This window comes from Paramormyrops kingsleyae, chromosome 4 (assembly GCF_048594095.1).
Source record: "Paramormyrops kingsleyae isolate MSU_618 chromosome 4, PKINGS_0.4, whole genome shotgun sequence".
Lineage (NCBI taxonomy): Eukaryota > Metazoa > Chordata > Actinopteri > Osteoglossiformes > Mormyridae > Paramormyrops > Paramormyrops kingsleyae.
The window spans coordinates 5,838,728-5,852,783 of record NC_132800.1 but is presented as its reverse complement, the minus strand read 5'-3'; the positions used below and the strand labels follow the sequence as shown (position 1 = coordinate 5,852,783).

General features: G+C 41.4%; 2 protein-coding genes across 6 annotated transcripts in view; both read left to right on the top strand.

The window, feature by feature from the left end:
* The window catches only part of LOC140588675 (polymeric immunoglobulin receptor-like), a 233,436-nt gene that overhangs the window by 113,288 nt on the left and 106,092 nt on the right, over positions 1 to 14,056 (top strand). The window lies entirely within an intron of this gene.
* The window catches only part of LOC140588677 (polymeric immunoglobulin receptor-like), a 76,977-nt gene that overhangs the window by 25,169 nt on the left and 37,752 nt on the right, over positions 1 to 14,056 (top strand). The window lies entirely within an intron of this gene.

The window sequence follows — 14,056 nt, the reverse complement described above, 5'->3', positions numbered from 1 at the left end:
TGCGAACCTGCTGAGACGCGAAAGACTTAAATAATGCAATATGCAGACGACATTTTCAGATACCTACAGTTGAGGAGATCATGGGTAAGCTTGCTGGCGCTTCATACTTAAGCACACTGGATGCAAGCTCAGGGTACTGGCAGATACCTGTCACTGAGGAATCCTCATATCTGACCACTTTCAACACCCCATTTGGAAGGTACTGGTATCTACGTCTTCCCTTTGGAATAAACAGGTCTCAAGAAGTATTCCATAAAAGGGTATCACAGTTGTTTGAAGGAATCGAAGGTGTGGTCTCGTACATCGATGATCTGCTGATATATGCTAAAGATAAGCATGAACACGACGACAGGCTGAAACAAGTACTGGAGAGAGCCAGGCAGGTGAACTTAAGATTCAACAAAGAGAAAAGTAGAATTGGCATTAGAGAGGTTAAATACTTAGGCCACATTCTATGTCAGGATGGCATTAGACCGGATCCCAGCAAGGTACAAGCCATATCTTTCCAAATTCATGCCCTTCCTCTCCAGCATCACTGAACCACTGAGAGAATTGGTGCGAAAAGATGTTGCATGGCACTGGACTGAAAGACATGACAAAGCAACGCAGTTAATCAAAAACACTCTCATTGAGAAGGCAAATACCTCACTCAGGTACTCAGGTACTCAGCAACCAGGCTATCTGTGGATGCATCAAAGTCAGGACTGGGGGCAGTTCTCATGCAAGATGGGATGGCAGTTGCATACAGGTATGCATCTAAGGCCTTAACTGACATACAAATCAACTACGCCCAAATTGAAAAAGAAATGCTTGCCATTGTATTGTATATGTCAAAGATTCCATCAGTTCATTTATGGCTAACAGATGTCGAGACTGATCACAAACCACTGGTTACAATCTTTAAAAAACCTGATGGGAGTGCTACGCCTCGGATACAGCGACTTCTGCTGAAACTACAACCCTACCAGCTGAATGTGATTTACAGACCAGGCAAGGAAATGTTTGTGGTGGACACACTACAGTATCTAGAGCACACCTCAATGTAACTGATGATGATTCTGAACCTGGAGACAAGTTGGAAGAGGAGTTAGATGCACATATTAACCTCATTACAAAATATACCCCTGTGAGTGAAGAAACTAGGGAACGCATTTGCAGAGAGGCAGCAAAAGACAACACACTGATTGCACTCAGTAGAATGGTGCAACGGGGATGGCCAAAGGATAGGAAAAATGTCCCTATTGTAGCAAGGGAATATTGGAACTACAGAGAAGAGATAAGTGAAATAAACAGAATGATGATGAAAGGTGACAAAATAATTGTACCACAAACCATGAGGGAAGAAATGCTGAAAGTTATACATGCAGGACACTTCGGGATCGAAAAGTGCAAGGTGAGAGCCAGAGAACTCCTGTTCTGGCCTAAGATGTCAAGGGACATTGAAGCAGTGGTGTCAAGGTGCAACGTGTGTCAAACATTCTGTAACTCACAGCAAAAGGAAAAGCTCATTCTGCATGAGGTTCCTCAACGGCCATGGCAGATACTGGGAACGGATCTATTCATGTGGAAAGGGAAAGATTTTCTAATAATAACTGACTATTACTCACGATATTGGGAGGTGGCACAGCTAACGGACACTAAAGCAGCAACTGTTATCAAAGTCACTAAGTCTATACTAGCCAGACACGGAGTACCAGATGAGATAAAGTCAGACAATGGACCTCAATTCGCGTTCATACATACTCAGCAACTGAGGAGGAATCGCAGGCACATACTATTGAATGGCAGAGACGTGGAGGATGAGGAAAGGGACACAACAGTGCAAACATCAGCAACTAAACCCACCTCACTCACCCATCATGAGGACAGTGCTGGAGACTCTGGGAACACAGCCACACACGACACTAAACAACAAACGGAGAGTAACGCAGGGACCAAATACACAAGAAGTGGACGACAGGTCAAAACTCCAGATCGATACAAAGACTGAATAAAAAAATAAGTTAGTCCTTGGACAACAGTTCACAGTTACAAGTGGTAAACCTATTCACATGTGTGCACATGTTTCTAGTGCTATGTGGCAGGAATCTCAATGTTTATGAGTAGACATGTTTAAGTTATCCTGTAGGGGCTGTATCATAAAAGGGGGAGGTGTAATGATATGTCAAGAGCGACATCTAGTGGATAATGTGTATGAGTAAAGGGAGAAATAAAAAGATGGCTGAAGGCAACACAGCGGTGATTGAAGCGCTGTGTGTCTGAAAACATAACAGGATCCATCTAAAAATGGACACTAAAGTCTCTGCATCTCTTCCTACACGACATCGTTGCAATGTACAGCTCAGAAGAGATACAGCACACAGTGTAATCTGGAATGTGCAGGGTTTAACACAGGGAGTTAACATTTATCAGAAGAAATATCTTAGGAAGTGAAAACATATTAAATTTAGCCATTTATCTAATATTTCTCATAATGAGGTTATTGGAAAAATCAATATTATTTAGCCCATTTCTCGATATGTCTAATTTACTATAAATGAACTAGAGCTACATTCGCACTACATGGCAGATAATTTCATTTCATTCTGCCACATTGTTTATGTTACATTTTACGTTATACTACCCTGAAAACTAACAATATAACATTTGTAACCGTACCAGTAAATTTGATCCCACGATGAATGAGCTGAAGATAGTACTTAGGCTTCAACTGAACTGGCTGAACAAGCTTCTTATTAATCATTAATTTTAGACATGGGGTTAATGCCACAAGAGGTTTTTTTTCACTTTTATTACAATTTCAACTCATTATGAACGGTCTGTTTGCAAACTGTCAAAAAAATCTCAGAGTTGAATGTTTATATGAAAACAAGAAGTAATCCTGACAAAATGTATTTAATGCTCCCAGCCCACATATTCCAGGCAGCTTTTTCAGGTCACTTTTTGGTGCCATTTTGATTTGCAATGTTCACTTTTCAAACCTTTCTAGCTGATTTTAACCACATGGGGCCTTCAGAGACACTCTGCTGATACAGTGACATGCTTCCACTTATCATTTTCCACTTGTATTTTTCAGTACAGGGGTGTCCCAAAAGTGCTAAGAGTGCTGAAGTTTTTGAAGTTTCTATATATACATGTAATAAATCTCTGAAATAAATAAATGAAAGCAAAGGCATTACAGCTAAAGCAAAGGTTACTGACCTGATGGTTATGCTGAATGTCTAATAAATGCAGTTTGCAGCTCAGTGAACAGGGCACTGGGGGTGGGCTGCAGGCCCCTAATGTGGGGGCACAGGGGGCACGGGGGTCAGACCCAGCCTGGCACATCCACTTAGGGCCCGTCTCCAAACTGCTCTTACCCAATAACTGAGCAGGGTGGAACCTTGTACTGTAAATAATCAGCCACTCTTCCAAAGTTTGATACACTCTTCCACATGTGCACAATTGATTAAATCCTCCAAAATCTCACAAAATGTTTGCTACAATATACAGTAAATATTATCTTGATGGAATTGTAAGTTAATAAATATTAAAAACACTATAATGGAATTAACCCCACTCTGACAACGTTGATGTTTATCTCAACTGTATTTCATAGCAGAAATCAAACATCTCTAAAGAAAGGAAAATAGTCCTAAATATATAAGCAAATAAAGAAATCTCCTTAAATAGAGAATGCATGGTTCCTTTCAAAATGTTAATTCCCAAATGAGAAATTTCTTTCAGGAGTTTCTCACCAATTTGGTAATAGGAGCCGAGGCCGTTTTCAAAACCAAAGGCATTCTGCCTGATATTGGCATCGACAGGTTCTTGAATATGTATTCTGGATTGGATTCAACAACTGTAGTTCAAGACTACAGTTCTCAAGTCTTAAGCCCCCTGGAAAGCAAAGGTCCATGTTAATTATTAATTATTAACACTTCGATGATCCTTAAAATCCCAGGTCTATCTGTGTTTGACTATTAGCAGTCCATGTGTGTATGGATTTTGTAGATTCTGTGAACATTTTTAATTAATTTGAGCACTGCCTTTACATTGATTTAATCATACTTGTTTTAGGGAGCACGTAACTTAAACCCTGTTCCTTACAATGCGAAGTATATGGGCCATAAACCCCACATGGACCAGAATGAGAAGATGGTAATGTTCGGGGTCACACACGTCCTGGCTGTGGATGGCTTCAGCAGCAAAATTGTTGCTGAAGCCACAATGCCAGTGAAGAACAACCTTGGAATTGAAGACGAGGAGCTGGCGGCTGTGCTAGGGAGCCGGTGGAAGGAGAAGCGGACAGGATGGTCCGAGGGCAGTGCCCCTGCTGGTCTTTCCACAGTAATACTGTCACTGTGAACTTTGTAATGGCCTCTGTCGTTGAGGTCGAAGCAATTGAAGCTGCCGTGAGGTTGGGGGAAAATGGTTACGTTGGCATCGTCGGTCAAATAAACACTTTGCCTTTGTACCTGTGACAGATTTTGAGAGTACAGAAGAAGGTTCAATATGTATACACGCACCCACAAACAGACTTTGGTCTAGCTTGAATATGTTTAGCCTGATCACGGCAGTAAAGAATATGAGGTGCCGTTTAGAAAATATTTAAAACTTTGGTCACACAAAACACGTACTGTATATTAAACACACACGCAGTCATATGAGAAACATTTAAGCACACATCCATACTACTGAAAACTCACACAATTGAAGTTAACTCACACTCGCTCACGCTCATACAGAAGCTTTTCACACGTATGTGCATGCGTTAATTTCAATGTATGTGCTCGAGCGTTTCATATGTGTGTGTTTTCAGTAGCATGGATGTGTGCTTAAAAGTTTCACATATGACTGTACCATATGTATATTTAACACTGAATTAGTGTGGATTGACAAATATAACCGAAATCTTCTCTGTGGTCATATCTTCCTGCTTCAGAGTGACTCGTTTGCTGCCCAGGAACAACACAAAACTCTCCATTTTTATTAAATGCGACCTTTCTTTGCAAGTTTGCCAGTTTTCAGTACAGTACAATCATTTCCGGGTCACGGCGTTGGTATCAAATGAAAAAAACAAAATCGGACATAAGCACTCGTTATTTGTTCCATTTTTGATTTGAGCACAGGTCACTTTTTGGTGACATTTTGTCTTGCAATGTTCACTTTTCAGTCCTTTCTAGCTGATTTTAACCACATGGGGCCTTTAGAGACACTCTGCTGATACAGTGACATGCTTCCACTTATCTGTATTTTTCATTACAAGGGTGTCAAAAGTGTTAAGTGTGTTGAAGTTTTTGAAGTTTCTATATACACACATGTAAAAAATATCTCAAATAAATAAATGAAAACAAGGGCAGCTAAGGCAGATGTTACTGACCTGATGGTTATGCTGAATGTCTAATAAATGCAGTTTGCAGTTCAGTGAACAGGGCGCTGGGGGTGGGCTGCAGGCTGTAATGTAGGCTGGGGGTGGGCTGTAATGTGGGGCCACAGGGGGCACAGGGGGTACGAGGGTCAGACCCAGTCTGGCACATCCACTTAGGGCCCATTTCCAAACTGCCAGAGGTTTTCGTGCACCTCCTCTATGTGGTGCAGGTTCCTGGGGGAAGGCATCTCGCTTAGGAGGTCCTCTCAGACCTGGTTTAGCTAGAATATCACCTCTTGGAGCTAACTGAAGTGTTGTTTCTCACTCGCGGAAGTGAGTCTTCTTGGAGATCTGTCATTCTGTCACGTTCAGTGTTCAGCTACTTTAACTGATAAAAACCATTCAAACATTTTGAGTTTGCTCCGCACAAGAAGAATACGCTTATGTGAGCCATGCCTCGCCAAAAAGAGCTTTCAGAGGATCTACGATCAAGAATTCTTGATTTCCATAAAACTGGAAAGGGTTACAAAGTGATTTCAAAGACTTTAGAAATTCACCAGTCAACAGTTAGGCAAACGATCTATAAATAGAGGCACTTTGGGACTGTGGCTACTCTACCAAGAAGTGGGTGGCCAGTCAAGATGACCCCAAGAGCACAACGAAGACTCATCAATGAGGCAAAGAAAGAACCCCAAGTGACAGCTAAAGATTTGAAGGAGTCATTGGAACTGGCTAACATCTGTGTTCATGAGTGTACTGTACATAATACTGAAGAAGAAGGGTGTCTATGCCAGGACACCACAAAGGAAGCTGCTGATTACTAACGAGAACATTGCTGCATGCCTGAAGTTTGCGAAAAAGCACATTGACACTCCACAGCGGTATTGGCTAAATGTTTTGTGCACTGATGAAACTAAGACTGAACTGTTTGGAAAGAACACGCAGCACTACACCTGGCGTAAAACAAGGACTGCATATCATCATGGAAACATCATCCCAACCGTAAAGTATGGTGGAGGAAACATGATTTGGGCCTGCTTTGCTGCATCAGGGTCTGGACAGCTTGCAGTCACTGAGGGGAAGATGAATTCCCAAGTGTATCAACAAATTCTTCAGGATAATGTGAGAATGTCTGTACATCAGCTGAGCTGGGTGATGCAACAGGATAATGACCTAAAACACCGGAGCAAGTCCACAAGAGAATGGCTTTAGAAAAACAAAATCCAGCTTTTGCAGTGGCCAAGTCAGAGCCCAGACCTCAACCCAGTAGAGATGGTATGGAATGACTTGAAGAGAGCCATACACACGAGACGTCCAAAGAATATGACTGAGCTAAAGCAGTTCTGCCAGGAAGAATGGGCAAAAATTGCTCCTGAATGATGTGTAGGTCTGATTCACAGCTCCAGGAAGCGCCTGGTTGAGGATATTGCTACCGGGTTAGGGATGGTCAACCAGTTATTAATTCCAAGGGTTCACTTACTTTTCCCACTAGCACTATGAGTGTTTTATGGTTGTTCTCAACAAAGACATCAGAATTTTTTTGTGTTATTAGTGCTGTCAAACGATTAAATTTTTAAATCAGATTAATCACAGGGTTGCTGTGGATTAATTTAGATTTATCACGATTAAATATCATTCATTTTTAATCTATATTAATCGCATCTCATTTTGCATGAGCAAACAGACTCAAGAAAAAAGGGAATATAAACTCAGCAAAAAAAGAAACGTCCCTTTTTCAGGACTGTGTATTTCAACAATAATGTTGTAAAAATCCAAATAACTTTACAGATCTTTATTGTAAAGGGTTTAAACAATGTTTTCCATGCATGTTCAATTAATCATAATCAATTAATTAACATACACCTGTGGAATGGTCGTTAAGACCTTAACAGCTTACAGAAAGTAGGCATTTAAGGTCACAGTTCTAAAAACGCAGGACACTAAAGAGACTTGTCTACCGACTGTGAAAAACACCCAAAGAAAGATGCCCAGGGTCCCTGCTCATCTGCGTGAACGTGCATTAGGCATGTTGCAGGGAGGCATGAGGACTGCTGATGTGGCTAGGGCAATAAATTGCCATGTCCGCACTGTGAGACGCCTAAGACAGCGCTACAGGGAGACAGGAAGGGCAGCTGATCATCCTCGCAGTGGAAGACCACGTGTAACAACACCTGCACAGGATCGGTACATCCGAATATCACACCTGCGTGACAGGTACAGGATGGCCGCAACAACTGCCCGAGTCACACCAGGAACACACAAGCCCTCCATCAGTGCTCAGACTGTCCGCAATAGGCTGAGAGAGGCTGGACTGAGGGCTTGTAGGCCTGTTGTAAGGCAGGTCCTTACCAGACATCACCAGCAACAACCATGGGCACAAACCCACCTTCGCTCTTCACTGATGAGTCACGGTTTTGTCTCACCAGGGGTGATGGACGGATTCGTGTTTATCGTCGAAGGAATGAGCGTTACACCGAGGCCTGTACCCTGGAGCGGGATCGATTTGGAGGTGGGGGGTCCGTCATGGTCTGGGGCGGTATATCACATCACCATCGGACTGAGCTTGTTGTCATTGCAGGCAATCTCAATGCCTTGCGGTACAGGGAAGACATCCTCCTCCCTCATGTGGTACCCTTTATGCATGCTCATCCGGACATGATCCTCCAGCAGGACAATGCCACCAGCCATACTGCTCGTTCTGTGCGTGAGTTTCTGCATGACAGCAATGTCAGTGTTCTGCCATGGCCAGCGAAGAGCCCGGATCTCAATCCCATTGAGCACGTCTGGGACCTGTTGGATCGCAGGGTGAGGGCTAGGGCCATTCCCCCCAGAAATGTCCAGGAACTTGCAGGTGCCTTGGTGGAAGAGTGCACAGCAAATGTGCCAGTGTTAAATTAACACTGCATGGTGTCTATATGTGACCACACCATTCAGTGTTACCTTTAACACTTTTCAGTGTGCAGTGAGTGTTGTTTTTAAAGTGTTAATATTTATTAACTCTTATAGTGTTAAATTTACAACCTAGAGTGTTGTCAAAGAGTCTCCACCTCTACATATGTGCCCCATTTTAATATGCGAACAAGACATCATGAGGATCAGAAGAGCTATCCCAGATTTACCCACCATCATGAGAAAGACTCTGACCAAACAGGACCTTACAGCTTTTTCTTGTTTTGTATTAAATTTTTTTTTGCTTGGCTCTGACAAATCTTGAAGATTAAAGAGTTGAGAGTATGTTGTTGTTGCATCAGAGAAAAAAACTCTTGAAGATGTACAGAACGTGTCTCCAGATTGGTATATATATTAATAGTGTGGTAGTATGTTTGACTGTCAGTCCTGCCTTTGGATGATTAATATATGTGGAAAAGTGTCAGGACAGTTGTGATACCCTTTTCTGTTCAGCTCTTGGTACGACCCACTCCCCTGTAGACCAATGGTGCTGGATGTATATTTGCATAGCTTAACACACTACAGTTTTTGACTTAATAGATTTTTTTTAATCCACCGCAATTGTGATGAATAAGGCAAGAGAACAAAAACCACCGAAATGGCTCTTGCGTTCCAGCCAAGGACCAGGTGGGGTGGTTTAGCCTCTATGGCTTAACTAGAGAAGGCATTGGCTGGGAGGAAAATGCTATGGACAACCAATCATTTTGTTTCTTTTCTAAGTCTGCTCTTTCCAGAAAGATCATTTGGATCTTCTGTATCTTTACAATTGAGATCACTTCAGGGATACACATATGTAAGAACTACACTGCCCACATCAATTAACATACAACAGGCAACTCAAAAACACAGATAATGAGATGTGGTAAAGACTAATATCAGTGCCATACCAGCCTCGATCGTGGTGGGTTTCTAAAAATTAAGCTTAATGAAAATCTTATTATTAAATGAGCAAAGTGATTTGATTTGTTCTATCGCAAGTTGTGGTCTAAAAGCAACGAGGCCACCACCCATTATATCTGCTTTAGCGGAAATACACTCCTTCAGCCCTTCTAAATAACTATGTGCTGCAGTCTAAAAGAATCTGGCCTCAAAAACTGTGTTTGGAACCATACATTTCACGCACTTTCATACCACAGTGGATTCTCAGCACAGTTTTTTGATAATTATGAGCTGAACTGAAATAAAACTTGCATAAAAAGAAAAAAGGCTATATTGGTCTAAGTCTTTCTTATTATGGTGGGTTAGTAAACCACAGCAGCTGAATGCCCAAATGAGTTCAAATGAGTGCACATTAAAATAGGGCGGATATGGGCCACCCATTTTGTACTTGTATGCCACCCATATGGGCTTGCAATTTGGGAAGAGGTGGAGACACGTTGTCCTAACACTCTAGGTTGTAAATTGAACGCTATAAGAGTTAATAAATATTAACACTGTAAAAACAACACTCACTGCACACTGAAAAGTGTTAAAGGTAACACTGAATGGTGTGGTCACATATAGACACCATGCAGTGTTAATTTAACACTGGCACATTTGCTGTGTGGGGTAACATCTCACAGCAAGAACTGACAAATCTGGTCCAGTCCATGAGGAGGAGATGCACTGCAGTACTTCAAGCAGTTGGTGGCCACACCAGATACTGACTGGTACTTTTGATTTTGAGCCTCCCTTCATTCAGGGACACATTGTGAAACATTTTTAGTTTATGTCTTATGGTGTTGACTCTTTTAGTGTTCATACAAATAAATTTATTTACACATTAAGTTTACTGAAAGTAAAAACATTTGAAAGTCAGAGGACGTTTCTTTTTTTGCTGAGTTTATATGCACTTAACATGTTTACTGAACATCCTGAACACGAGTTGGATGCATTCCATCTGCCACAGAAGTGCAATACCATGGACCCATATCAAAAAGCAAGATTTTTTGCTTAGCAGGACAACTTTTCGGATTTAAGGTACCTCAGTTTAAATGGTCTTTATCTTCGTTCACTTACAACTAGCCCGAACTACCGTAAATCCGACAAATAATCCGACTAATCATGAAATCCAATTCTACCCCGGTTAATTGCCATTGTTAGCAATATCAGTTGATAACACATTACGCGCGGTGCTTTACGTATAAAACTGCGTAGCAACACGTCCACAAATAAGTTGGACGGTATAGTGTGTGCGACCAATTTAATGAGCCAGAAATGAGAAGTAGTGTTTAAACAGGATAAAACTACAACTTTCCCTTCTGTTGATAAAGGGCGCAGCCATCTTCGATTCTGAACTCGGGATCCTCTGCGTTATCCGAGATCATTCTCGGATCTCCGAGAAACGGGAGCGCGCATGTCGTCACTTCCGGCTTCGAAACTCGGAATCCAACTCGGAATGCGAGTTCCCAGGGCAAATGGAACGCACCAAAACTGCCCGAAATGGGTTGACAGAGACATTTCAGGGATTTTGAATCATTCTGTGCTGCAGATGGGTTAATTGCGTTAAAATTTTTAATCAGATTAATCATGATGATGGATTAATCCACATTAGCCCGTTAATTTTGACAGCCCTAATTATTATTATACTCACATTATATTTGTCAATATCTTTGACTTAGATGAAGATCAGATAACATTTTATGACAAATTAATGCAGAAAACCATGAAATTCCAAAAGGTTCACATACTTTTTGTTGCCACTGTATACGCTTATATATCAGGGGACAAAGGTGGTGTGGAACCACACCATGCTGCCAATCAACATAAAGGCTGTTACACAGCAAATGTGCCAGTGTTAAATTAACACTGCATGGTGTCTATATGAGTCCACACCATTCAGTGTTACCTTTAACACTTTACAGTGTGCAGTTAGTGTTGTTTTTACATTGTTAATCTTTATTAACTGTAATAGTGTTCAATTTACACCATAACGTGTTAAGCCAATGAGTCTCCACCTCCACACATCTGCCCCATTTTAATATGCGCACAAGTCATAAGGATCAGAAGTACCACCCCAGATTTACCCACCATCATGAGAAAGACTCTGACCAAAAAGGACGTTACAGTTTTTTCTTATTTTATATTGAAGCTTTGCTGGCTCAGTTCATACTGATCTTGGAGATTAGAGTGCTGTGGTTTTATAGCATGTTGGCATCAAGTCTGGGGAAAAAAATTGGGAAATGTACTGAACACGTTTCCTGAGTGTTATATATTTTAATGGTGTGGGGGTGTACTTAATTGCTGGTCCTGCCCTTGGATGATTAACATATGCGGAAAGGTGTCAGGACAGTTGTGATACCCTTTTCTGTGCAGCTCCTGGTAACACCCACTCCCCTGTAGACCAATGGTGCTGGATGTGTATTTGCATAGCATGACACAGTAGGCTACTGTCTTTGACTTAATATGTTTTTTTTTTTTTTTGAATAGGGCAAGAGAACAAAAATCACAGAAATGGCTTGGATGTGCTAGCCAGTGTCTAGGCTAGATGGTTTAGCCTCTACAGCTTAACTAGAGTAGGCATGTTACTATGAAGAACCAATTATTTAGTTTCTTTTATAAGCTCTCTAGGAAAGACATCCAGATATGCACTGCTGCAATTGAGGTTTCTTTGGGGATGTGCATATAGAACAACATTACTCCAATAAATTAGCATACTCGGGCAACCCAGAAGAACTAATGATTAAATGTGATAAAGACTAATATCAGTGCCATACCATCCTCTATCATGGTGGGTTTCTGAAAATTAAGCTTAATGAAAATCTGAAAATTAAATGAGCAAAGTGATTTGATTCGTTCTTCTTTCCAAAGTTGTGGTCTAAAACCAATAAGGCCACCACCCATTATATCTGCTTCTGCGGAAATACACTCCTTCAACCATTAAGATACCTCTCACCTTTTCTCAGCCCTGCTAAATTATGTTATGCAGTCTAACGTCGTAATCTGTGTTTGGTGACTGGTGCCAAACGTTTCACTCACTTTTATACCACAGGCAGTTTACAGGAGAGCTTGACTGGTTTTCCCCTTACCTAATTGAAGAAACCTATCTTACTCATGCTTAAATTTACACTGTAAAGTGTTAAAGATAACACTAAATGGTGTGGACCCATATAGACACCATGCAGTGTTCATTTAACACTGGCACATTTGCTGTGCACCTGTGCTGCTGAAATGACCCCAGTCAGATCAATCACCGGCCTCACAGAAAAGCAAAGGGTACAAGAGACAAGGGCAGTTTTTCTGCACTGACAGAGTCTTTGTACTGCTTAGACACTAAAAGAGAGACATGACAGTATCATGCAGTATATTTGGACATTATACTTACAATATCAAAATCCTGTTCTGTGGTAGTTTGCTCATGTCTTCGATATTATCATTCAGGAAAAATATTATAAGTACTAATAAATACATCTGAAGTCTATACTGTAGGTACAACACAGGGAACAACCTAGACTGTGGTGCCAATGCAGGGCACAGTCACACACCATTCACACCTATGGGCAATTCTTGGTGACTCCAGTTAGCCTCAGCTTGTTCTGGGACTGTAGGGGGAAACTGGAGAACCTGGAGGAAACCCCATGATGACACGGGGAGAGCATGCAAACTCCACACACATGGAGGCATGGCAGAGACACAAACGCTGGTCCCCGAGGTGTGAGATAGCAGTGCTAACCACTGTACCACCCTAATAAGCACCTCTAACACAAAAGAAGTATAGCAAGCAGTTTTCATGTTAATATATTTTTGTTTAAAAATGTCAAAAATGCTGTGATATAAGCACCTGTGAGAATCCAAATAGTATTCGCAATTTCCAAAACATTGTAACTCAAAGCAACCGTCTGCACATGTTTTCACATTCAACATTTCACAATTTCTTCTGATGTAGCAGCAGATCTCCATCATGTTCTCCAAACTGTATCTGACAGTGTGTGGAGGAGCAGGAGAGAGATCTCTACTCAGTACCACTGTAATGAGAGACACTCACCTGTGAGCCCAGCAATGAGAAGAAACAGGAGCATCAGAGGATCCATACGTGTGTGTGTCACTGATCCCAGATCTGTGGAGACTGACACTCACTTCCTCATCCTCTGTACCTTCACTGTCTCTGTCGTTTCTACCCTAAGACACAGCAGCCAGGGTGTGTGTGTGTGTGTGTGGGGGGGGGGGGGGGGGGGGGGCGACACACCATAAACAGGAAGTGACAAAACCACGAGACATTCCATTATTATTCGTATATACAGCATGAATTACAATAATAATAATAATAATGCATTTTATTTGTGGGCGCCTTTCTAAAACCCAAGGTCACCTTACATAGTCCATAAAAGACAAACAATAAAACAAATAAAAAACAAATAATTAAAAAAGTTTACATAATCAGACAACAATAGGTCTAAAGCGAGTAAGCCAGCTTAAACAGATGGGTTTTGAGGTTTGACTTAAACAAGTGAAGAGAATCGATATTTCTGATATCCGGCGGAAGTGAGTCCCAAAGACAGCAGAGCGACTTAAAGCTCTGTGTCCCATGGTGATGAGGCGGGCAGTGGGAACAATAAAATGGGTGAGAGATCGGGATGGGGTGGCAATGTGAAGCAGGCCAGACAGATAGGGAGGGGCGAGCTTGTAAATGCATTTGAAAATGAGAACTAGAATTTTAAATTATCAAAGCTAAACTAGAATTAAAGTATCAAAGCACAAACTCATTCAAATAAAAAATTCAGCACGAGCAAAGATGACTTAATGAATTACAGTTAATGTCTATTAATATTTTCCCATCAT